We start from the raw sequence: 26,265 nt of genomic DNA, 5'->3' as shown, positions 1-26,265 counted from the left end.
CCCAGGGTCCTGGGATCATGACCTGAGCCAAAGGCAGATGCTTAATGGACTGAGCCACCCTGGCACCTCTGCAGATGTAAACTTTCTGGGAGAAAATGACTTAGGGAATAACAGAAATCTGGGTGGGGGGAGGAATACAAACAAACACAAATGCTTTAATCCTTTCAGTAAACTATTTTGCAGTTTTCCATATAAAAACCCTTGATTTTAGAATAGCTCTTTCTTAAAAATCACCTTTTGTCTTTTGAAAATAATTTTGGTCTTTTCCCAGTTATTATCAAAAGCCATGTAGGCTTGGCTAATGCTAATTATGGTTTTGCTCAAAGATATCTGACTCTTTCAGTTTAAAAAAAAAANGTTGTTTAGTAGCATGTTGTTTAGCCTCCATGTGTCGGTGATTTTTCTGGCTTTTTCCTAAAATTTATTTCTAGTTTCATACTGTTGTAGTCAGAAAAGATGCTTGGTGTGATGTCAATCTGACTAACTTTATTGAGACTTTTTTTGCAGCTTTAAATGATCTATAGTGCAGAATGTTCCATGTGTACTTGAAAAGAATTTGTATGCTATTTTTGAATGGAATGTTCAGTATATATCTGTTAGTTCTATCTTGTCTAATATGTCACTCAAAGCCATTGTTTCCTTCTTGATTTTCTGTCTGGATGATCTATCTATTGATATAAATTGGGTGTTAAAGCCCCCTACTATTATTGTATTACTTTCAATTTCTCCCTTTAATATTGCCTTGTTTAGATACTCTAATGTTGGGTGCATAGATGTTTACAATTGTTATATCCTCTTGTTGGATTGATCCTTTATCGTTATGTTATGCCCTTCTTTGTCTCTTGCTATAGTCTTTTTTTTTTTTTTTAAGCCTCTTTTGTCTGATATAAGTTTACAACCCCAGGCTTCTTCTGTTTCTTTTTCTTTTTTTTCCACTTCCATGTTCAGGGTATATCTTTTTTCAAAATCCCTTCACTTTCAGTTCATATGTGCCTGGGGTCTGAAGTGAGTGTGTGGTAGGCAGAATATATATAGGTTTTGTTTTTGCTTTTGTTTTTTTTTTTTATCCAGTCATCCTGTGTTTTTTGCTTGAAGCATTTAGTACATTTATATTTAAAGCAATTATTAATAGATATGTACCTATTGTCATTTTGTCATTTGTTTTCTGGTTGTTTTTGTAGAACTTGGTAGTTCTTCCCTATATCTTTCTTCTTCTCTTGTTCTCTTCTCTTCTGATTTGATGGCTTTTTTTAGTAATATGCTTGGATTACTTTCTCTCTCTCTCTCTCTCTCTCTCTCTTTTTTTTGGTATCACAGGTTTTTCATTTGTGGTTACCATTAGGTCCATATATAGCATCTTATGTGTATAGCAGTCTCTGTTAAGTTGTGGTTGCTTAAATTCTAACATATTCTGAAAGGACTGTATTTTTACTCCCCCCTCTGTTTTATGTATATGATATCATACTTTACATATTTTGTTTATTCCTTGACTAATTTTTGTTGATATAATTGATTTTACTAGCTTTGTGTTTTAACATCCTTACTGGCTTTATTTTATTTTATTTTTAAGCTGTATTCATTTATTTGTGTGAGAGAGAGAGCACACACAAATGGAGAGAGGGGCTGAGAAAGAGGGAGAGAGATTCTCAAGCAGACTACTTGATGAATGCAGAGCCTGATGCCAGGTTCAGTCTCACAACCCTGAGATCATGATCCAAACCCAAATCAAGAGTTCGATGCCTAACTCACTGAGTCACCCAGGTGCCCCGTACTGACTTTATAAGTGATTAATCTACTTCGTTTTTTAGAGGTTTGATTTCACCTGTGTAATTTTTTTTCATAATTTTATTTCTAGTTATGGCCTTTTTATCCCTCTTAAGTAATTCCCTTTAACATTTCTTGTAAGGCTAGTTTAGCAGTAAAGAACTCCTTTATTTTTCTGGGAAACTCTTCATGTCTCCTGTTCTGAGTAATAACCTTGCTGGGTATTCTAGATTGTAGATTTTTTCCTTTCAGCACTTTGAAAATATCATGCCACTCCCTTTAGGCCTGTAGAATTTATTCTGAAAAATGAGGTGATCACCTTATGGGCTTCCCCTTGTGTGTTACTGTTTTTACTTGCTGCTTTTAATAGTCTGTCTTTATCATTACATTTTACTACTTTAATACTTATGTGTCTCGGCAAGGATCTCCTTGGCTTAATCTTATTAGAATCTCTCTGTGCTTTCTGGACCTAGATATCTGTTTCCTTTCCCTGATTAGGGAAGTTTTCAGCAATTATTCCTTCAAATAAGTTTTCTGCCCCTTCTCTCTTCTCCTCTAGGATCCTTATAATGCAATATTATTGTGCTTGATGATGTCACTGAGTTTCCTTAACCTATTCTCGTTTATTATTATTTTTACTATTCACTGTTCAGCGTGGTTGCTTTCCATTGCTCTGTCTTCCAGATCACTGATTCTTTCATCTGTATCTTCTNGCTTTCCATTGCTCTGTCTTCCAGATCACTGATTCTTTCATCTGTATCTTCTAATCTGTTGATTTCCTCTAAAGTATGTTTTATTTTAACTGTTGAATTCTTCAGCTCCGATATTTTTTTTTTCCAATCTCTTCTTTGAAGTTCTCAAAGAGTTCATTCATTGTTTTCTCAAATCCAGTGCGTATCTTTATGTCAATTACTTTGAATTCTTTTCAGGCATATTGCTTATTTCTGTTTCATTTAGCTCTTTTACTATGATTTTGTCTTGTTTCATTCAGAGCATATTTCTCCGTCTCTTCTTTTGTCTAACTCTCTGTGTTTCTATGTATTAGGTATGACAGCTACATCTCTTGGTCTTGAGAGTAGTGGCCTTATGTAGAAAAGGTTCTGTGGTGCCCTATAGCACATTCCCCCAATTTTTAAAGCTCCTTTAGTTAACTTCCCACTGGTTTTCAAAGGTAGATGTAATGGGGACTCATCTTCCCAGTGTGCGTCCCCAGTGCCAGGGGTGCCTATTTGTGGTCTGATTGCCTCACCTCTCCTTGCTTATGGTGTTTCTCCTGATTGTGATTGGTCATGCTGAGGTTTGGTTCCCAACTGAGTCTCTGCCCCTCTTCTTTCAGTGTGGTTTTCTCNCCTCTCCTTGCTTATGGTGTTTCTCCTGATTGTGATTGGTCATGCTGAGGTTTGGTTCCCAACTGAGTCTCTGCCCCTCTTCTTTCAGTGTTGTTTTCTCACTATTAGTAGCTGTAGATCATCTGTTCTGCCTGTCTTCGGGTCATTTTCAGAGTTAGTGACATAAATGTAGCAGTTACCTTGGTGTGTTTGGGTCAAAGTGAGCTTAGGATGCTACTACTCTGCCATCTTCCCCAAGTCCCTTCTGTTTTCTAAATATTTTTTTTCTTTCTTTATGAGAAGTATCTAGATAAAATGTGAAAGAGCTATATAGTATGTAAGAAATCCACTTAAAGGCTATACTTACCTAATAGTCTTTATTATATTTCATGGCTTCTCTTTCTTAGCTTCCCAGAATTTACAGAAGTCTTAATATTCATATTTTAGAGAAAATTAAGTAGATATTAGTGATGTTACTGAATCATTAGTAAAATAATAAAAACAAGATCATAGAAGAGACAATATAGTGGAACAAATTGTAAACCTCTTAGAGTAGAAATTTATCTCTCTTGCTCACCAACAAATTCTTCATATGTGGTATAGCAATCAAACACAATAGGCATTCTAAAATTACTGGGTAATTATCTCAGCAAAAGAGGTAAAGTAAATCTACTTCAGTTGTGCTTCCGTTACCCACCTTTATGTAACTATCTTAACTAGATCATGAGTTACTTAGATTTTGCCTAAACCAATGATCAGTTCTCTGGCCTCGTTTTACTCAACCTCTCCATAGCATTTGTAACTGTTAACCACTTCGTCTTTCCTGAAACAACTTTATTTTCTAAGTGTTTGTGATCTTTATCTGGTGTTCTCCAACCTTGCTGGCTGCTCCCTTTTGGACATTTTTGTCAGACCCTCTTCTCTACCAGACCTTTAAATGTTGGTGTTCCCAGGGCTCTGTTCTTGGTTGTTACCCTAGATATGCTTAGTGATTCAGCGTAGTGCTTCAAACACAAGGAAGTCTCTTAAAAATTCTGGGAGGACATCAACCTATTGGAAAACAGGGGTGGTATCTGGGCCAGGATGAAGGAGCTAGATCCTTTGTTTTTCTTGTTTGTTTTGTTTTGTTTTGTTTTTTTCGTTTCTGGAAACAGCCCTCATAATTTCTAAAGAAAAAGTAGTAGTCCTGCCTGCTTCATGTCAACAATATGTTCCATTTTGGCAAGCAGCAGCATGTCTTAAGAAAAGATTAAGTTTTGAAGTCAGGTGCACCTGGATTCAAATCGACCCCCCTCTCCCCAGCAGCACCACCAATTAACTAGAAAGACAGATGTCCAAAGTCTTGGACAAATTATTACTTTCTCTAAGCCTCAGTTTCTTATTTGGTAAAATGGGATAACAAGAATTACCTTATAGGATTGCTGTGCAAATTAAATTAGTTCATATTTGTGAATCAACTTACTTATAGATATTCAGAAAGTCCTCCTTTTCTTAAACATTTGGCTTGTCCTGTGCTAAATTCACTGAATGGCCGGGAGTTTGTGCTATAGGACTGTGCATTGAAACACATTATTTTGGTTCAGTGCTTCTTATAGTAATTCTGTTAGCCCAATAAGGAAGGAAGAGATTGTAATACAGAAAATACACAGTTTTTTCAACCCAATTAGGCTTACTCTGAAATGTATATACTGTTTCTCTCCCTCTGCTCACAAAGCATCTCTCAGGTATTTGGAAGCACTGTAATATGTTCTGCAACTAAACTTGGCATCGAAACCCCATCAAAATTGCTACTGCTGGAAATGTATTTCACTATCCTTTCCTTCTTTTGGTGGCATAGCTGCTGATATAGGTTTCTCTCAGAGCTGGTTATAGGATCAAAGTTGTACAAGTCAAAGAAGCATTCTCAACTCAAGGAAAATCCCAACTCTGCCGTTATTCAGGGAAAACAACTAAAAGATCAATAACCAAAAATTCTGTATAAGTTGTAACTTAGAATAAAAAATATATATGGGAATTGTTACTCAGGTATCAAAGGGAGGCAACAGTAGAAGTTATTTTAGGGGCAGCTGGGTGGCTCAGTTGGTTAAATGTGTGACTCTTGGTTTTGGCTCAGATCATGATCTCAGGGTCTTGGAATTGAGCACCGGCTGGGGCTCTGTGCTCAGCAGGGAGTCTGATTAAGATTTCTCTCTCTCCCTCTGCCTCTCCCCCCACCTCTCTCTCTCTCTCTCTCTCTAAAAATAAATAAATCTTTACGAAATTATTTTCACCATCATGCAACCAAGGAATCATGTTTGATTTTCTCTGAATTGATGTTGGTTTTTTATTTCATTTTGCTCTTCATCCAAATTGTATTTATTTTTATTTGGCAATAATACATTCATTGGCTACATAATTGAAAAGGTATTTTTTAAAAAGTATATAGAAAAATTCTCTTGCTCACCCTGTCCCCAAGTACTCAGTTCCCCACTTCACCTCCTTAGAAGTAAACAATATTATCACTTTGTTATGTATCTTTTCAAGGATACTATATTCACATACAAGCATATATGCTTTCCACATAAACATATAGTTATCAATGTATATATACAGATACACACATACACATATATGCATCATCCACTTTTTTACACACATACTAGCATGCTTTATTCTGTACTTTGTTTCACTGAATAGTATTATCTTTGAGATGGCTTTATATCAATGCATTAAATATTCACATTTTTTTATGTTTGCACAGAATTCTGTTTAATGGATATTTCATAATTTATTTAATCTTCCCCAGTGATGGAAATTAGGTTTTTTTCTAATGTTATATTATTACAAACCATGCTGGAAAAGAAGCTTACATATATCATCTTGTAATTTGTGAAAATATATCTGTTGGATAAAAGTTCAAGAGGTATAATTGACAGAACAAAAGACTTACAGGTTTGTAATTTTAATAGATACTGGAAAATTATCCTCCAAGGAGGTTTTATTAATTTTCACTTTCTCTAGCAATATATAAAAGTACCTTTTCCCACATCTCAGTAATACAGTGATCTACCAAAGATGTTTTTTCCCCTTTTTTTCTTGATTTGATAAATATAAAAATACTAAGGAGCTTCCATTTAAATTTCTCTTATTAGTGATGAGTTTCAACACTTTTCATATGTTAAAAAACCAATTCACTCCCTGATCAAAGTTTTGTTCATTTCTTTTATTGGTTTCTGGAATTTTGATCTGTAGGATATCATTCTATCTTTCCGAAATTAAGACCTTTGTCTTGATAATTGTTGCAAACATAATTCTATCATCTTTTTTTATTTTGTTTATAACAGTTTTTTCTGTGTGTGTGTGTTTTTTTTTTAAATTAAGTCGTCAATTGTTTCAGTTTACAGTTTCTAGGGTTTATATCATTTTGAGAAATATCTTCTCTACTTTGAGATTACTTTACAAATCCAAGCCTATCTTTTTATCTAGAATTTTTATAGTTTATTCATGTTTAAATTTGTGCCTCACTGAAATTTGTTTTGATGTTAGGTGTCATGGAAGCATTGTTTTAAAGTAATGTTTTATAGCAACTTGGAAATAAAAGTTATGTATAAATTATAGCACAGAATCAAATCAAGCAATAATACTTTGCTTTGTATTCCATGTCTTTGTATTCCATGTATACAGCCTGGATACGGGGGAAAAAAAAAAAAAGACTTGTTTTCTTATAGTATCCAGAACAGGTCTTTCTGTAAATTGTTTTTGTAAAATAGTAAATGTGAAAAGAGTTGTTAAACTCAGCTTTAGGAATAAAATGATTTTCAATTCCATGATAATCTCATTCTAAAACAAGCAAACAAATAAAAACCCCCAAACCCTAATATTTACTAATTTTTAATTATTACGTAATTCTTCATAGCCTTTTGCACTACTAAATATTTTAAAAGGCAAAGCAGAAATTAAAAGAGGTTTCCTCAAGTTCATATGGTTTTAAAAAATTTGAAGCCTCCCAAGCTATGTTAAAAATAGATAAATTAGCAGATGTAAGGTTTTTTGCGTTTTTTTAAAGATTTTATTTATTTATTTATTTAGAGCAGGAGAGAGCATGAGCTAGGGGAGGGGCAGGGAGAGGGGCTGAGAGTGGGGTAGGGGGAGGGGCAGAAGCAGACTCCCCACTGAGCAGGGAGCCCCAGGGGGCTCAATCCCAGGATCCTGGGATCATGACCTGAGCCAAAGGCAGATGCTTAATGGACTGAGCCACCCTGGCACCTCTGCAGATGTAAACTTTCTGGGAGAAAATGACTTAGGGAATAACAGAAATCTGGGTGGGGGGAGGAATACAAACAAACACAAATGCTTTAATCCTTTCAGTAAACTATTTTGCAGTTTTCCATATAAAAACCCTTGATTTTAGAATAGCTCTTTCTTAAAAATCACATTTTGTCTTTTGAAAATAATTTTGGTCTTTTCCCAGTTATTATCAAAAGCCATGTAGGCTTGGCTATGCTAATTATGGTTTTGCTCAAAGATATCTGACTCTTTCAGTTTAAAAAAAAAAAAAAAATCAAGGGATTCTGTATTTAGCCAGAATGCAATCTAGATTATTCTCATCATTAATTTAGATGTTGAAAATTTGATCATGTGAAAACATAGTGGTAAATGTTGAAATACGAGGAAATCTGGTGAATGTTGAGCTTGGGAAGCCCCAAAGATAAATGTTTTCTTACTTCACCATTATCTGTATGTGTAAGGTGATTTGAGCCCTCTAAATTTGCCAATCCATGCAATAAAAACTTGTGTATAAGGCATTAGGATAGACACTAGGTATACCAAGATAAATAACTCAAAGCCTTGCTTTCAGAGTTTCTTTTCTTTTTTTTCTTTTTTCTTTCTTTTTTTATTTATTTGAGAGAGAGAGCACATGCATGAGCGGCAGGGACAGGGGGAGAGGGGGAGAGAGAGAGAATCTTAAGCTGAGCGTGGAGCTGACATGGGGCTCGATCTCACAACTCTGAGATTATGACCTGAGCTGAAATCAAGTCAGACAGTTAACCTATGGAGTCACCCAGGCACCACTCAAAGTTTATTTTCTACTGCGCAGTTAACAAAGTCTAATCATAGACCTGTAGCATCAACATCACCTGGGAAAAATGCACATCAGAGCCCTCACCCCTCCCACTCACAAAGGAGCTACTGAATCAGAAACTTTGAGGGTGGGGTCTAGCAATCTGTATTTTAATGTGCAGGTGGTTCTGATGCATACTCAGGTTTGAGAATCACTGATCTACCTCAGAACTCAAAGTGTAATTACGATACAGTCTGGAAAGTACTCTGAGAAAGAAAAGATGGGGTGTTTTGTGAACACAAAGGAAGCTCAAATAGAGCCCTGCAGGAGGTAAGAGGGGATCAAGGGAAGCTTTTAGGAAGAAGTGACTTTGAAGAACACATATAAAGACTAAGAAAAAATATAAAGAATAAGTAAGAGTTAAGCAGGATGTATTAGAAAAAGAAGGACTGGGTATGGTGAGGGACAAAAGCAAGAGAGATCATTACAAAACGGAGGGCCCCACATATGCAAAAACTCAAAGGCTTATGAGGGGGTTTGATCTCTCCCAAACCGAAGGCTGGAACAACTGACCAGCCACAGGGCCAAGCTGGTCATGAGGCTTAATCACAAAGCTTTTAATACTAATATTAGTGAAAGCAGTACTGGTGAAATCTGAAGGGAAAAGCAGATGCTTTGTAAGCTAAGTTGAGTTTGGATTTATTCTGAAGGAAACGTAGGGCTTCTACAACTATGAAGTAGAAACGTGGCAGGATCAGATTTGTGTTTTATAGAAATGGGTCTGGCTGCAGAATAGAGAATTAATTGGAGGGGTGAGACTGGAAGCAAGGAGAGCAGCTAATAGGCTATTTGGGTAATCTAGCTAAGTTAATTTCCTAATAGAACCTGACTTGTTCTTGCCAAAATAACTTATTTTCAAAAATACATCCCAGGTCCTCAGTGTATGTTGATTAAGAATAATGTGCATGGAAAGATTAGAAAGATTAAAGTCTTACCTTTTAATAAGGGCTTCCAATTTGGGGATCCCAGGTAATTATAGGTGTTTATAAAGTAAGGGGAAATCAAGTACATTTTCAGTGTTACAAGAAATTCAGCAGGAATCATACATTTGTGTAAAGGCAAATTAAAAATTTATGTTTCTTCCATTCTGACTATACAACTGTCAACTCATTGTAGGTACTCTGGTCGCTAAATGCTGATTAGAAACTCCAGCTTGATCTTTACATATCACTGGAGAACAAAAACATGAGAAAAAGCTTTTTGCTTAACTATTGTGGTGTGAAAGAAGAAGTGATAAGATCCATGGGAGAAAACGAAATACATGTATCTTGATATTTAAAGATTTTAAACCATGACTTTATCCATTTGATACAGCTGGACCCAAGTGAATTAGGTGGCTCCTTGAGAGTTAGAAAACTGACCTGAAATAAAAAGAATAAAAACTGCATGAAAATGGTTCAGTTTTTGAGATAAAAATCATCTTTTATTTTTTAAGTAATTATACTCAGAGACACTGTGAGAGGGAAAGGCATCGACTTCCACAAAAGCCCTGTGTTCTTGGTATTTGAGCAGGGTCCATGTTCAGTGTTCATGTCTCTCAAGCAGGGGGAGCCTGCTGCGGTTTAAGGCCATTCTGTTCGCCTCCAGATTCCATTCCTCTAATCTCCTGAGTGGCAGGTGCTTTTGTAATCTGATGGAGCTGATGACAGTTTGTACTTTTCATGAGGGACAGTATAAATTGAATTTAGTAACTTCTTTTATGGGAACACATTGATATGAATCTAAATAAAGTCTAAAGTTTTATGGAAAATAGAGGTCCCAGATCCAAGGTTCACCTCAAGGCATTAGAAATGTAATGTGGTACTGATTGTACTTCATGGGTTCCTCATTAAATGACTTAATGGACCTTATTTAATGTAATTTGTGTCTAGAAAGTGCTGGTAACACACTTATCTAGTGATTGATTCTCACTGATCAGTAGTTGTGTGCACTAAGAAACCACAAATGAGTCTGAGAGTAACGTACTAGAACCTCTTTGGGCCGGACGCAAAAACGATCCAACTGGGTCATAACCACTATACAGAGTACGACATTTCCATGTGCCATTGCTGGTACTTGCACGACATCTGGAGCAGTTGCAAAGAATCTAGCCACTGAGTTAGTGCAGCCCCTTGATTTGAAATTTCAGAGGCATTTCTTTTTTGCCCAGCAGAGATCCCATCCCGAGAGTTAACCGATTTGCTGTTGGAGCTGCAGAGCCAGCTCACAGCCCTGGGCTGTTTTAATGACCCTCCCAGTCCTTCCCTGTCCGCGCTCTGCTCCTGACTTCACTGGATGCAGCGGCCTTACTGGGCTCCTCCCCTCTGCACCCTTCTTCCCCTTTTGGGTGGTTCACCTCCAGAGGTTAAGCTCACTGTGCCCATAAGTTTCTGCCTCATCTTCATAAGACCTTAGGGGAAGGGCAAGTCCCTGGGCACTGCTCCTGGGCCCTGCACTGAAGGAGTTTCTCGTTTTGATTTGCCCAAATTTATTTCTTACACTTCCAAGATATCCTTTGCATTACGTAGGAAATTGGGGTAACATAGTAGTCCAGATTGATTGACATTTTTACATATGTCAGCTATGAGTACTGGGAGACTGAAGAGCGTCTTTGTGGTCAGTGCTCATGTGACAAATTTCTTAGGCTCCCATCTATCCTGTCACTCACGCTTGACGCCCAGAAGCTGCATTGTTGCGAACGCTGTGAAATATTCTTTAGAACTTCTTCAGTTACACCGTGTTTTCTGAAAGCTTAGGACTTTGACTACACTGATTCAGGTGCAAAAGTATCATAGATTTTTATAAAGAAAAAATGTACTAGTTTTAGTTCTGCAATTGGAAGACATTTAGGATTATGTTAATTTTTCTGATCATGAAGCACCATAGGCAAAGTGTTTTAGGAGGATTTGATGAGTTGTTCCGTAGAAGAAAAGCAGTTAAAACATTGCCTGTGTGTATTATTTTATTTCCTGTTTTTATCAATGGCTCCCTTTAACATCAAGTATGTCTCCCTCAGATACAAAGACCTTATTTTTATTTTATTTTTTTTTGTTCAGTTAGCCACTGTGTAGTGACATCATTAGTTTTTGATGTAGTGTTCAATAATTCTTTAGTTGCGTATAACACCCAGTGTTCATCACAACACCTGCCCTCCTTCATACCCATCACCCTGTTATCCTAACCCCCCACCCTCCTCCCCCCTGAAACCCTCAATTTGTTTCCCGGGGTCCACAGTCTCTCATGGTTTGTCTCCCTCTCTGATTTCTCCCCATTCAGATTTCCCTCCCTTCCCCTATGGTCCTCCATACTATTGCTTATGTTCCACAAATGAGTGAAACCATATGATAATTGTTTTCTCTGCTGGACTTACTTCACTTAGCATAATCCCCTCCAGTTCCATGTCAATGCAAATGGTGGCTATTCATCCTTTCTGATGGCTGAGTGGTATTCCATTGTATATATGGACCACATCTTCTTTATCCATTCCTATGTTGAAGGGCATCTCAGCTCCTTCCACGGTTTGGCTACTGTGGACATTGCTGCTATGAACATTGGGGTGCATATGGCCCTTCTCTTCACTATGTCTGTATTTTTGTGGTAAATACCTAGTAATGCAATTTCTGGGTTACAGGGTAGCTCTATTTTTAACATCTTGAGGAACCTCCATATTGTTTTCCAGAGCAGCTGTACCAGCCTGCGTTCCCATCAACAGTGTAAGAGGATTCCCCTCCCTCCACATCCTCACCAACATTTGTTGTTTCCTGTTTTGTTAATTTTGCCATTCTAACTGGTGTAAGGTGGTATCTCCTTGTGGTTTGGATTTGTATTTCCCTGATGGCTAGTGATGTTGCACATTTTTTCATGTGAATGGCCTTGTTTTTATTTTAAAGCATCTTTTAATTATGATTTATCCTGTTGAGAATTAATTACTAATGTTTCATCTACATATAATTGTGTTGATGCATTTTCTACCTGCTATCCAACAGATTTTGCTCCATAACATGGCAAAATGTTATAAAGAAGCTGGAAGCTTAGGGTACTTATGTTTAGCCCTACCAGATTTCCCTTATGGCTTTACAGATGTAGATTTTAATCCAGCTTTGTATTTTCCCTGAGATTTATTTTCCAGCCCAGAGTTAGATCCCTAGGATAAAAAGCATTCTTGTCTGAAAACATTTCATTTTATTTTACTTATGTGCACATGGACACACACATATCTCTACCTGGTACTTGTAGTTTTTTGTTGTTCTTTTTGATATATTGGCTCTACATGGTTTGTGTGCTAGAATTATAAATATTATCTGTTAATTGGCTTGAAAATGATGAGCTGTTTGGCCCAGGATACTGGCAGTAATTCTCTTTCCAGTTTGCTGGAAGAAACAAGTTTGACACATTGATAAGAAGAGGAAGTCTCTCAGCGATATCTCTTTTAAACATGTCCCGAAAATGGATGGTGTTTTATTGTGGCATAGTGCCTGAGCACTCACAAGTATTTTACAGAAAATCCATAAAAGATATTCATCTTCATTTTTCTGAAAAATGGTTACCCTGTCTTTAAGGCATAATTGGACAGCCCTCTGTTGTACGTGTATAATACACCAAGTTATCCAAGGGCTGCAAGGCACTGAAGTTACCATAAAACAGAGCAGGACACTATTCCCTAAGACCCACTTAGATCAAGAATGACTTCACTCCAGCACTACTATTTTCTCATGGGAATTGAACCTCAGGAGCTAAGAAGTGACCTTACAATTCATGGAATTTAATGATGCATGAGATCAGCTATTAATAACATAAAAATTACCTCTTAATTTAAAGCTATTGATAGTGAAAATTTAAACTATTTTAGAAGTTACCAACAAACATAAGAAAGCATACCAACTCCCTCACACTGTGCATTCAAAGCAACCCAAACAGATCCTCTCATGTATGGTTCAGGTTTTCTTCCTGCCTTGCCTTTTGAAAATAGAACTTTCTTCTGCTATATTCACATTTTTAGCTCTACATAGCCCTATAGTCTCATTTTAAATACTACCTTTTCTATAAAGACTTCTGATAGATCTCACAGTAAATAATTTCGCCCCAGTCTAAATTCCTACTTGAGAATTTGTTCCACTTCAAATTATTGTTTTGTTTTGTTTTGTTTTGTTTTGTTTTGTTTGGCAAGTCTTAGCTCACCTATTATGCCATAGGCCCTTTGGAAGAAGGATTTGCATCTGACTTGTCTTTGAGAATCCCTTTCTTCCCCTTCCCCTGGCTATACACAGTGCCCCGTAGTTGTTATCTGCTCAATAAATACTGGTAGAATGAATGAATTCAAAATAAATATGTAAAAGTTTGTAGAGTGAAAATGCAAATGATTCAACAAATTATAGCTACTGTGGCCAGAGCAATTGAGGAACCGAATTTTAATTTATTTAAATTGAAATAGCCACATTTGATGTGGCTTTCATGTTGAAAAACACAGCTCTGGAGCTTAAAGCAACCTTTGAAATTCACACTGTTTACAACACTTGAGTTGGGCCAGGGCCGGGGTTCACTAGGATTAGATTCCCAGGATTGTGCAAGTGAAGGGCCAACTCTTAATTTTGCACTCAGGCCTTGTCTCACCTGAGTTCCAGACATGCATTTCAATGACTATTAGCAAGAGTTTCTTACCACTGACACATTGCCTTATATTACTGATTCCCCATTAAGCCACGATGGCACTGGGGCACCATGCTCGAAACTCTGATTACTTGAAATTCATTATTCAAGAACAGTATCATGTGCAAGTGAAGGGCCAACTCTTAATTTTGCACTCAGGCCTTGTCTCACCTGAGTTCCAGACATGCATTTCGATGACTATTAGCAAGACTTTCTTACCACTGACACATTGCCTTATATTACTGATTCCCCATTAAGCCACGATGGCACTGGGGCACCATGCTCGAAACTCTGATTACTTGAAATTCATTATTCAAGAACAGTATCATCTATAAAATGGATTGTTCACAGATCTGAGAAATGTCCTTTCTGCTATTGTGGGAATCAAGACGTGTTTGCTTTTACCCTGCCCTGTTCCTTGGTAGCTCCCTCACTATCACATTTTCTTCATATAATCAAATCATAGTNCCATGCTCGAAACTCTGATTACTTGAAATTCATTATTCAAGAACAGTATCATCTATAAAATGGATTGTTCACAGATCTGAGAAATGTCCTTTCTGCTATTGTGGGAATCAAGACGTGTTTGCTGTTCCTTGGTAGCTGTTCCTTGGTAGCTCCCTCACTATCACATTTTCTTCATATAATCAAATCATAGCAATCTCTTCTGTGAACTGATACTTGCTGCTTTATCTATTTACTTCTCCTGACAAAATTAGGTTTGAACAGTGGTTAAGCAGTGTTACCTAGCCAAGTTATTTAGCTTTCCTGAACCTCAATTCCTCTCCCAACAACCTCCCCTCAAAACATAATGATGCTAATAACTAATTCATATTATTTTCTTAAAAACTCTTTAATGAGTGCCTGCTGTATGCCTGGTATTTGCATTCAATGCGGATAATTCTTGAGACAAGGGAGGTTTGGCTTTTTGCAAAATAGATCTAGGTCAATAATTACATAAAACAATTATGATAAATGCCTATCATGATTACAAAGCTCCTGTTTTAGAATCTGAAACAGAGCAGGCATTTGTTAAACAGTATTTTTTAATATTATTCTATTATTATTAAAGCTAAGAGTCCAGAGAACGAATGAGTTAGTATGGCATCACTTTGCTAAACAACTGTAGATTTATTTCACTATAGTTGATTTAAAAACAAAACAAAACTAGAATCCTCTCCTCCATTTGCCATTAGAATCATCTCCTTCATGAAACAATGGCTTGCTCAAATATACCTTATAAGACCTTACCAGAGCTACAAATGAAGGAAAAACGAGTTTTGTCTAATCACCACAAGTGATAAAGTTGTACACTGTTGTGTTTTGACATCCACAAGTAAATTTCATAAATAGACTGTGGGGTTAAAGGATTGTTAACCAAAGAAAATTTGAATTTTGAATGCTGGTGTCCACCAGCTGAATGATAGGGTATGACTTTTTTATTTCATTTTAATGTTGGTAGTTTTGAACTGCAATAATTTGGGGCAAGGTTAATATGTGATTTTTCTCCCTTGACAGAAATAATGGCTTTGCTGAACCCCTTTCCTTTCTTTATTTGCTTATTGCAATCCAGCATAACAGCCACATTTACAACTAAATTGGTAATTGACTGTTTGGATCGCTGTTCCCTATGCAACACTAAATTCGTAAGTAATGATTCAGGCATTAATAAGAAGCCATATAATTTAAAAAATGCACCACCAATTTTATGTTTACCCAATGAGTTGATAAGTCCAGAAGGAAATACTATATGGGTGCTATCAGCTGTAAAATTGAAGATAGGATGTGAAGAAAGTGTAGCATTCTTCTAGTTATTTGTAGATGAGTTATCTAGTTTGAAAGATTCGTAGATTTCTCTTTTCTATTTTTTGTTTATGAAAATTTTACTGATTTATTTTTCCACTACTGGGTGGATAAACAATGAAGAAAAGTGACCCTCAGATCAGTCAACTTGAATGCCTAAGAGATAAAGGGGAGCACCAAAAAGATATGGGGCCCGTCTGTTCTTTTCTAGTTTTATCCATCTTCATATTTTCTGCTGTTTTTAAGAAAAATGAGCGTTGGCTATATTGGAATCTCTGGTTAGAGATCCTCCGTGTTGACTATATACTCTCCTTCTGTTTTTAAGGGTGATAAGAAATAATAGACAACATTTGTTTCATAGGAACTCATTGGTTGTACCGATTATCATTATTGAGTTTTTCTGTGCCATTATCACTGGTGTATTGTGGCACTGCTACAGAGCTAACACTTGACATTTCTATAAACTTAGTATTTATTTAGTGCTTTCATTAACTACTCTCATCTCCTTCCATGCACAGATGAAAAAAAAAAAACCACAGTAGGAGATGGAAGTCAATTGATATCCAATCTTTTTACTGACCCCATGTAGCATGGCTATTAAACACTGAGAAATAATCAACTTTAGAAAAGCAACACCCTAGTGACTGTCTGTTTTTGCTAAGTCTGACATAAATTTTGGAGACTTGAATTACCCTCAAGCGATTTAGTTCACGACATATAATCAATAAATTCCTTATAGGGAAATACAGGCATTTAGGCCTCTACATAAAGTTTGCTTACTTGCATTAAGACCAGAGAAAAAATGAAACTGGAAATCTTTAAGGCTTCTTTCAACTCTACAACTCTGACTATGAGCAGTCTGACAGTTACATTCTGTCATGACAACAGCTACAGGTACCTCCGTGCTAATTCTCCTGAAATTACCGCTGCCTGCATCTTGACTTTCAGTCTACGTTTGACAAAACAGGAATTTGATATTTTCTAGCTGATCATTCTGATATCTAAACTGACATCTTGTCATCTTTTTATTTATAGATTTCAGTTTCCAAGCCAGCATTTCGAAGACTATTTACAGCTTCCTGGCTTTTGGTCTATAGTCATTCTTTCACCTTAGCTAGCTGGCTAAGGTTTAAGCATCTACATTTCTCCTAAGTAGCATAAGAAACCAAAAAATAAATAAATAAATAAAATTAAAATCCCACTGATAGAAGCTTAAAAAACAAAATATCAATCTTCATTAAAATGTAAATTTTCACTAACCATTAGTTTTTTTATTTGAAGTGATGATTAAGCATTTGCAGGAAATGTATAGAATAGATGCTCTTAGGTCCAATGAAAGCCATGCACTACTCATCCTCCATTCTTGTCATCAACATGGCACCCTGTTAAGTTCCCAAGTTGCATAAAATATCCAACCATCTCAAAACTCTTTGGATGGGGGCGCCTGGGTGGCTCAGTCATTAAGCATCTGCCTTAGGCTCAGGGCGCGATCCCGGTGGTCTGGGATCAACCCCCACATCGGACTCCTCCATTGGGAGCCTGCTTCTTCTTCTCCTACTCCCCCTGCTTGTGTTCCCTCTCTCGCTGGCTGTCTCTCTCTCTGTCAAATAAATAAATAAAATCTTTAAAATAAATAAATAAATAAAAATAAACCCCTGTTGGATGGTCTGAGGCTTATCAGTAGTTCTGAGTTAGCTAGTCTGTTATGGATAAGACGTCTTATAGAAAGTTTTAATGTGATGTAATTAAATCATAGGTCTTACAATTCTTTGTGATGTCTCTAATCTTATTTCCATGGGCAATTATTGGATTCTCAGGGTTTAACTATGGTTTTTATTACAGCTTTATTTAAAATAAAAAACTGGTAATATGTCATATTAGTGGATTTTATCTTATTTATACCTGTTCTCTATTAATAATAACCTCCTTTTCTTAGGGCCTAGCTTACTTTTTTTTTAAAGATTTATTTATTTATTAGAGAGAGAGAGCATGCAAGTGAGCAAAAGTTGGGGGAGGGGCTGAGGGAGAAGCATACTGCCTGCTGAACAGGGAACCCGATGTGGGGCTCGATCCCAGGACCCTGAGATCATGACTTGAGCTGAAGGCAGACACTTAACTGACTGAACCACCCAGGCGCCCCCCAGATTACTTTTTACGATCTTATTTTGAAAAATGTCCTAAGTAAAAAACAGTAAACACATTTTTTTAAAAAACTAATAATACTGAAATGAACACCTAAGTACTTGTAACCCAGATTTAGAAAGGTAGCATCTGGTTCCTCAGAAGTAACCACTCTAATAAAGCTTCTTCTAATGATCCTTTTGCTTTTGATTATAGTTTTACCACATATAAACATTTGTTTAAATTAGTTACTATTTAATTTCATTTGCTTTTAAATTGATATAAGTGGAATCATACTGAATATATTCTTCTGTGGCATGATCTTTTCCCTCGGCATTGTGTGTTTGAGATTCATATGTGCTGCTGTATATCGCAGTTTGTTTTAGGTTGAGTCCCCTGGAAACAGATTCTGAGGTGGAGAATTGCATGCAAAAGTGTCCCCTAAGAGTGCTCTGCCGCTCTCTCCAATAGAAATTTATGTAATAGTGAAAGTGTTCTGTTTTTACGCTGCCGTATATGGTGGCTAGTGCCACTAGCCACATGTAACTTTTGAATACTTGAATTAATTTAAATTTAAGTATCCAGTGGCAGAGGGCTAGTGTATTTGACATCTCATCTGTAAGGAAGTGGGAAAGGCAAGATCAGGCAGATGGGGAAGCTGACTTGCAGTGTGATTATAGCAGAGCGCAGCCATATCCTATGGGAAGGAGGTGGGATTGCTCTTCAGAGCTGTCCGCAGTTGAGGCAAAGCAACTGAGCTTTGGTATCACAGCATAAGCTGTGCTTTATGTGATTAGTGCTTTATCGTAGAAGAGGGAGTAACTTGGGTGACTCAGTTCCTTGCCTCTGAGTGCAACTCCCAGTGAAGAACAACTATAATTCCTTAGCAGCCGTTATTACCAGCGGCAAGGGGATTGTGCTTGGCCCTAAAGAGGAAATCTGAGCAGAGCCCCGCAGTACCTACTACATGGCTGGCCATTCGCTTTCGGTACGCTACGGAAATTCCATTACATCAATAAATCACAGTTTATATGTTCTACAGCTGAGAGAGAGTTGGGTTACTTCCACTCTGGCGAACTGTGACTATTGTAAACAATGTTTCTCTAAGCATTTCTGGATATGTCTCCTGGTGAATGAATGGAAAAGTGTCTCCAGCATCTATACCTATAAGTGGAATTACTGGGAGTTAGAATATGTGTGTAATTGACTTCAAGTAATAATGTCAATCTGTGTTCTAAAATGGCTGTATATTTTGCAAATTACAGCTCTTCGTTCAATAGCTCAGTTGTGTTGACTGTGAGAGGCTTACTCAGACTATCTGCTCAACCTTTCAGCAGGACAGACTTAGGATTTTTAACATCATCCCCCTCCTCACCCCCTAGATGAAGCGTTAAAATAACTTTTACCCAGCAGCGGGTAAGACATTCTAAGAATGTCTAAGAATTCTAAGACAGCTCTCTGTGAGTCATGCTCCTATAGAATACTTTTCCCTAAAATGTGGGGGGAACCTTTGACTTGCCTCTAGCTGACAGAATATGGTAAAAGAACACACACACAAAATGAAAACATAAACCTAAAACAAAAGTTTAAACCCATGATTAGGTTATGTTATATAGGAAAGGCAGAGGACTTTTACAGGTTAATGTCCCTAATCAGTTTGCTTCTTGCCTCAGATGAGATAACACCTTGATTACAGCCTGGTGGGACACTGAGCAGAATACCCAGTTATGCCAAGCCTGGATACTGACCCGTGGTAACTGTGAGACAACAAATGTCTGCTATTTAAAGCTGTTAAAATTGTGGTAATTTGTCACAAAGCAACAGAAAGTAAATACACCTGCTTTGCAGCAAAATTTCTATTTATTTCAATTACAGCATCTTATTTTCTCCATCCATTTCATTTCCTTGGTTCTTTCATATTTGGAGCAAAGGCTTTCTTCTTTCTTTCTTTAAGAAAAATTTTAATCCATTGAAAAGAGACAGTATACGTCAAATTGTTGCACTATAGCAGCCAATAGCAACTGCTTCCTTTAGAAAATTATATCCCTCTTTTTTTTGAGATAAATTATTTGTTAATTTTAAGGACAAAATATCTAAACACCACCTTCCTGAAACATCTAACACTAGCTGAGCTTAAGAAGATAAAATGTACAGATTTTAATAGTGCTTCAAGATTCCTTTAAGGACAAAAATGACTTTGGAAGATAATGACAGAAACAAAAGGAAAATGTGGATGACACCTAGAACACAGCCAGAGAAAGCCCACAGAGAGTTCACATTTTATAAAGAATAATGGGGTTTATATTAATTCAGATCAAACCATCTGCTTAGAAAATAAACTCAAATGAGTCCTGTTTTTTTCTTACTCATGTAGCGTCTGTAAAGATACACAAGTGCTTCTTCCTATCATACTTGGGGTTCTTTGAAAGCAGAGCCTAGAAAAAGGAACTTGTCAGTAGTTTGAGACAAAACCCCAGGAATAGAAGTATAGTAGGTAGAGAAAATTAAAAATGAAAGTCAGAAAAGCAAGAAGGAGTACTAGAATGAGCTGCTTGTCTCCATTGTCAACTGAGGCTCTGTTCCTTTGGGAGCTTACTGGGAAACCACATAGAGCATACCTCAGAATCGTTCCAATGAAGGATGGGGAGTGTAATGGGTTGAATATCTCCCCAAAAGCTATGTCCACCCAGAACCTAATAATGTGACCTTATATGGAATAAGACCTTTGCAGATATAATTAAGGTAAACATCTGGAGATTACAAAGCTGTGACCACAAAGACAGCATGGTACTGGCATAAAAACAGACACATGGACCAATGGAACAGAATAGAGAACCCAGAAATGGACCCTCGGCTCTTTGGGCAACATCTTTGATAAAGCAGGAAAAAACTTCCGGTGGAAAAAAGACAGTCTCTTCAATAAATGGTGCTGGGAAAATTGGACAGCTACATGCAAAAGAATGAAACTTGACCACTCTCTCACACCATACACAAAAATAAACTCCAAATGGATGAAAGACCTCAATGTGAGACAGGAATCCATCAAAATTCTAGAGGAGAACATAGGCAACAACTTCTATGACATCGGCCAGAGCAACCTTTTTCACGACACATCTCCAAAGGCAAGAGAAATAAAAGATAAAATGAACTTATGGGACTTTATCAGGATAAAGAGCTTCTGCACAGCCAAGGAAACAGTCAAAAAAACTAAGAGACAGCCCACGGAATGGGAGAATATATTTGCAAAGGACACCACAGATAAAGGACTGGTATCCAAGATCTACAAAGAACTTCTCAAACTCAATACACGAGAAACAAATAAACAAATCATAAAATGGGCAGAAGATATGAACAGACACTTTTCCAATGAAGACATACAAATGGCTAACAGACACATGAAAAAATGTTCAAAATCATTAGCCATCAGGGAAATTCAAATCAAAACCACACTGAGATACCACCTTACGCCAGTTAGAATGGCAAAGATAGACAAGGCAAGAAACAACAATTGTTGGAGAGGATGTGGAGAAAGGGGATCCCTCCTACATTGTTGGTGGGAATGCAAGTTGGTACAGCCACTCTGGAAAACAGTGTGGAGGTCCCTTAAAAAGTTAAAAATTGAACTACCCTATGACCCAGCCATTGCACTACTGGGTGTTTACCCCAAAGATACAGACGTAGTAAAGAGAAGGGCCATATGCACCCCAATGTTCATAGCTGCATTGTCCACAATAGCCAAATCATGGAAGGAGCCGAGATGCCCTTCAACAGATGACTGGATTAAGAAGCTGTGGTCCATATATACAAAGGAATATTACTCAGCTATCAGAAAGAACAAATTCTCAACATTTGCTGCAACATGGACGGCACTGGAGGAGATAATGCTAAGTGAAATAAGTCAAGCAGAGAAAGACAATTATCATATGATTTCTCTCATCTATGGAACATAAGAACTAGGATGATCGGTAGGGGAAGAAAGGGATAAAGAAAAGGGGGGTAATCAGAAGGGGGAATGAAACATGAGAGACTATGGACTATGAGAAACAAACTGAAGACTTCAGAGGGGAGGGGGTGGGGGAATGGGATAGACTGGTGATGGGTAGTAAGGAGGGCACGTATTGGCATGGTGCACTGGGTATTATATGCAACTAATGAAGCATCGAACTTTACATCGGAATCCGGGGATGTACTGTATGGTGACTAACATAATAATAAAAAAAAAAAAAACCATCTAGAGATTAGAGTAAGGTCCTAAATCCAAATATAGATGTTTTTATAAGAGAAAGAACAGAAGACACAGAGAAAAAATGAACGTGTAAACACAGAGACAGAGATTGGAGTTCTCCATTCATAGACCAAAGACTATCAAGCGTTGCCCAGCCATCAAAAGCAAGGAGAGAGACATGGAAGGAATTCAGAGTCTCTAGAAAAAAATCAACCCAGCCAACACCCTGATTTTGGACTTCTCGCCTCCAGAACTGTGAGAGAATGCATTCCTGGTTTTAGCTGGTAGTTTTGTGGTAATTTGTTATGGTAGCACTAGGAAGCTAATACAGAGAGGCTGAGCTGTTGAGCCTTTCACACTTCTGGGCCACACTTGATTGTGAAAGAATGGCTATTTCCGACTTTATAAGAAGCCCCAAGGAGCAAAGCAGAGAGAGGTTGCAACAAGTGCTTGATGTGGGACTCTGCCAAAATACACGGAATTACTCAGCAGAGCTGCACGGATATCAGGTGGGCTGAAGGGATGTGACAGTATATCCACAAGCAACTGCTTCACTCCTCCAGCAGTGATTTGGAGAACCAAGTCCCTTCCTTATGATGCTACCATCTTAAAATGGTACTAAGGTGGCTGTGCTTTTGCATAACAAACTAGAAGAGAAAAAAACACAGTGGATTAGATATGGAAGGTTAGTAGGCTATAGCACTTCTCTTCACATTCTTCTGTACAGAACTCAGTTACACTTCCATAACTAACTGCAAAGGAAGCTGGAAATAGAATCGTTCTGCTTATTTATCGCTGTAACAAGCTATACCAAATCTCAATGGCTAAAAAAAAAAAAAAAGCTATTTTGCTCATTAATCTATGTCTGCGGTTTTGCCTGGGCCCAGTTTGGATGGCTTATCTTTGCTCCAGGCAGCACTAACCGAAGTGCCTCAATCAGGGCTGGGGCGTCCACTTCCGAGATGGCTACACACATGGCTAGAACGTTGGTAACGACTGTCATCCGAAAGCTCTGCTGAAGGTGGTATCTTGTTACCTGAGTTTATTTCCATGTGGGCCTCTTCAAAGATTCATTACATTCGTCTCAAGTACACATTGCACTCACTCCCAACACCTTACAAAATTCTTGTGCTATTGCAGTTTCAGGCTCATGCTTGAGCTTCAGGATCACTCTATGTCATGTCCAGATGGAGCTGAAGCTCCTTGAGTCCTGTTTCTGAAGTGTGGTTCCTCTTGATCTAAATATCTGGAAACTACAGAGCCAAGTTGTCAGCTCCTCCCACGTGCTCAATATATAATGGTGAGATAGAAATAGTATAACTGAAACAGATATTTCTGTTCAAAAATAGGAGACACATGACACTCACTTGTCCATAAAAATCCTGAAATCTAGCTGGGAACAAGTTGTCAGTTCTTAATTGGAGCTCAGTCCTGCTGTCTGGGAATTATTCTCTGTGACTCTTGGCTCCATTCGCTGGGCTTTTAGCCTTGCCCTTGGGTCATTTATCCTGTTCCGTAAGGAACAGCTCATTGCTAACAACTGAGTAGCCTTCTAGTCTGCTTCCTGCCCATAGATGTTTGGAGGTTCAAAGTCATCTTTTCATTTTATACTCATTTAATTCTTTTCTGTCCAAACTGATAAAATTTATTTCAAATATCTGTGGGCATTCCATTAGACAAAAACAGCACTCATGTTTCTTACTGAGACAGACCTTCTTTACCATGGATGGAAAATCACGGGCTAACGGACAATGCACTTAAGATTCTAGGAAGTCTTTCTGTCTTGTTGAAAGAAACTAGAAGGCATAAGAAACTACAAGATTCTTACAAGCCATTTTTTTCTGGCAGAAGAATTCAAAGAGGAACTTCCTTAACATTCTTAGAAGCTCTACTAGGTATATCTTAAATATTCATAAAGCTCTTGGAAAACTTGCTTTGGACCTGACATCTTGCATGATCTTAGAGTCATACCAGTAAAGGGCTCTGGATTTGGCACCTTCATTATTATGCTAAATCCACCAGCTCACATTCTATTTTCTATTTTCTGTATTTGTTGTAGGTGGCGATGTTGACAAATTTTCCCCATGGGAGTGATCTTTTACCTGACCTAAAATAACAATTTCTTCACTGTCCTTCAAGTTCTCACTGACAAGTCCTCTGATTTCAATAATTACCTTCTTGAAACCCTTCTAGCTTCTGTCTACCACCACTCAGGCCCACATCATTGCCACATGTTTTAAGTTTGTACTACATTAATGCCCCACTTCCAGTGTCAAAATCTGTTCTAGTTATCTATTATAGAATACCAAACTACCCTAAAACTTAATGGTTTAAGATAGTAACACGAGCTTACTTTGCTTATGTATATGCAATTTGAGCAGGACTGAGTGGTAAAGTCTCAACTATGGTCCATGTGGCTTCAGCCGATGTGGTTTGACCAGAGTGGAAGTTCTACTTCCGGCATGCTTACTCAGATGGCTAGCAAGTTGGTGCTGGCTGTCAGCTGGGAACTGTACCAGATGTGCTGGTTGGGTATTTTCCACATGGACCTCTCCACAGGACTACTTGGGCATTTTCAGTGTAGTGGCTGGATTTTAAGAGTAGATGGTCCAAGAGACAGGACTTGGGAATCGCCAGTTTCTTAACGCCTCAGCAGGAACACTGACATAGGTCATTTCTGTCATATTCTGTTGGTCAAAGTCGCTCATATTCAAGGAAAGGAAATATAAACATACCTTTTAATGGGAAGATTATCAAAGAATTTAGTCTTATTTAATCTTCCACAGTAATGTAGCTGTGTACTCAAGGAAAAAGGAAAACTGATTTGGGGAACAGCTATCCAGTTTCTGCCACAGTTTATTCCAGCCATTTAAAATAGTATCTGTGTAGAGTCTGGATGGCTCAGTTGGTTAACCGTCAAGCTCTTGATTTCAGCTCAGGTCCTGATATCAAACCCTGCATCAGGCCCCATGCTCAGCAGGGAATCTGCTTGAGGATTTCTCTCCCTCTTCCTCTGTCCCTCTCTCCAACTTGCGTGTGTGTGCACACATTTCTCTCTCAAATCTTTAAAAAAATAATAAATTTAAAAATTTAAATAATAAATAATTAAAATCAAACAATATCCATATATTTAGGGCTAGGAAGTTATAGTTATGCAAGATGAGTTAAGTTCTGAAAGTCTGCAGTACAACGTGGTGCCTATAGTTAACAACACAGTGTACATTTAAAAATTCATTAAGAGGGTAGATCTCATTTTTAGTGCCTTATAAGTGGAGCAAAGGGAAAAAGCAAAGAGACATAAGGAAATTTGGGGGGTGATGGATAGGATTATTACCTTGTTTTGGTGATGGTATCATGGATGTATGCATATATCCAAACTTATCAAACTGTATACATTTAACATGCAGTTTTTGTTTATTAATTATACTTCAATAAAACTATTAAAAATAGTAACCATATATTTTTAAGTCAACATTATATCAAGTACTTACAACTTATGGGTTATGTTTTCTTCTCTGTAAATTTACTTACAGGCATATAATGATAGAAAATATAGTAAAAAGAGACAGCATATGGTCAATTTTTAGCTGCAATGTAGACAAGGGATTTCCTGTATGCCTCTTAACACTTATCATTTGTAGAGGTCTGAAATTTAGAAAGTTTTACCTTACGCTATACTAAAATCTTCTGTACTGAAAATTTTACTCCAAAGTCCTAGTGTTCTTCTTGAGCATGCAAGACCAATCTAATTTATCTTTTAATCTCTTCCTATATGACAGCCCATCATGTATTGAAGTCCACTATCATGGTACTCCTGTGTTTGGTCTAAGCACTGCTAGTTCTTTTAAAGGAATAGTATCTTAAATGGAAAATAAATGCCAGCTACATGTGACCTCTCACATTTTTTCCTTTTTGACGTAAGTTCAATTTATATAAAGAGAAAAGGCAAAACTATGAGTTTACCCACTGAAATAGTTTTATGTTTAAGGAACTTTCTTAGGCTTCTCTCTTGGAGTCTCATAAGAGTGTTACCAATTAGGTAGACTGTATACCATATGCCATAAATTTAATTAGAGGCAAGTATTCACCTGTTACAGTAATACATGTCAGCTTATTGAAGATATTCTACCTATACATTTGCTAGAATCATCAGAAACAGAGTATTGGGTATATATAATGCTAGTTCAATGTTAGAAATCTGAAGTTAAAAAAATTAAATACTTTTCCAAATTGTACATATTAATGTTAAGCTGAGAACAAAATATAAGTTTCTGATTCTGTGTTCGATTATTTTTTCG

The 26,265-nt window shown here is 37.3% G+C and overlaps 1 protein-coding gene across 1 annotated transcript in view; it reads left to right on the top strand.

The window, feature by feature from the left end:
* The window catches only part of UNC13C (unc-13 homolog C), a 586,721-nt gene that overhangs the window by 353,516 nt on the left and 206,940 nt on the right, over positions 1-26,265 (top strand). The window lies entirely within an intron of this gene.

The sequence above is a fragment of the Ailuropoda melanoleuca genome, chromosome 5 (genome assembly GCF_002007445.2).
Source record: "Ailuropoda melanoleuca isolate Jingjing chromosome 5, ASM200744v2, whole genome shotgun sequence".
NCBI classification, from domain to species: Eukaryota; Metazoa; Chordata; class Mammalia; order Carnivora; family Ursidae; genus Ailuropoda; species Ailuropoda melanoleuca.
This window is presented reverse-complemented; position numbering and strand designations above follow the sequence as displayed.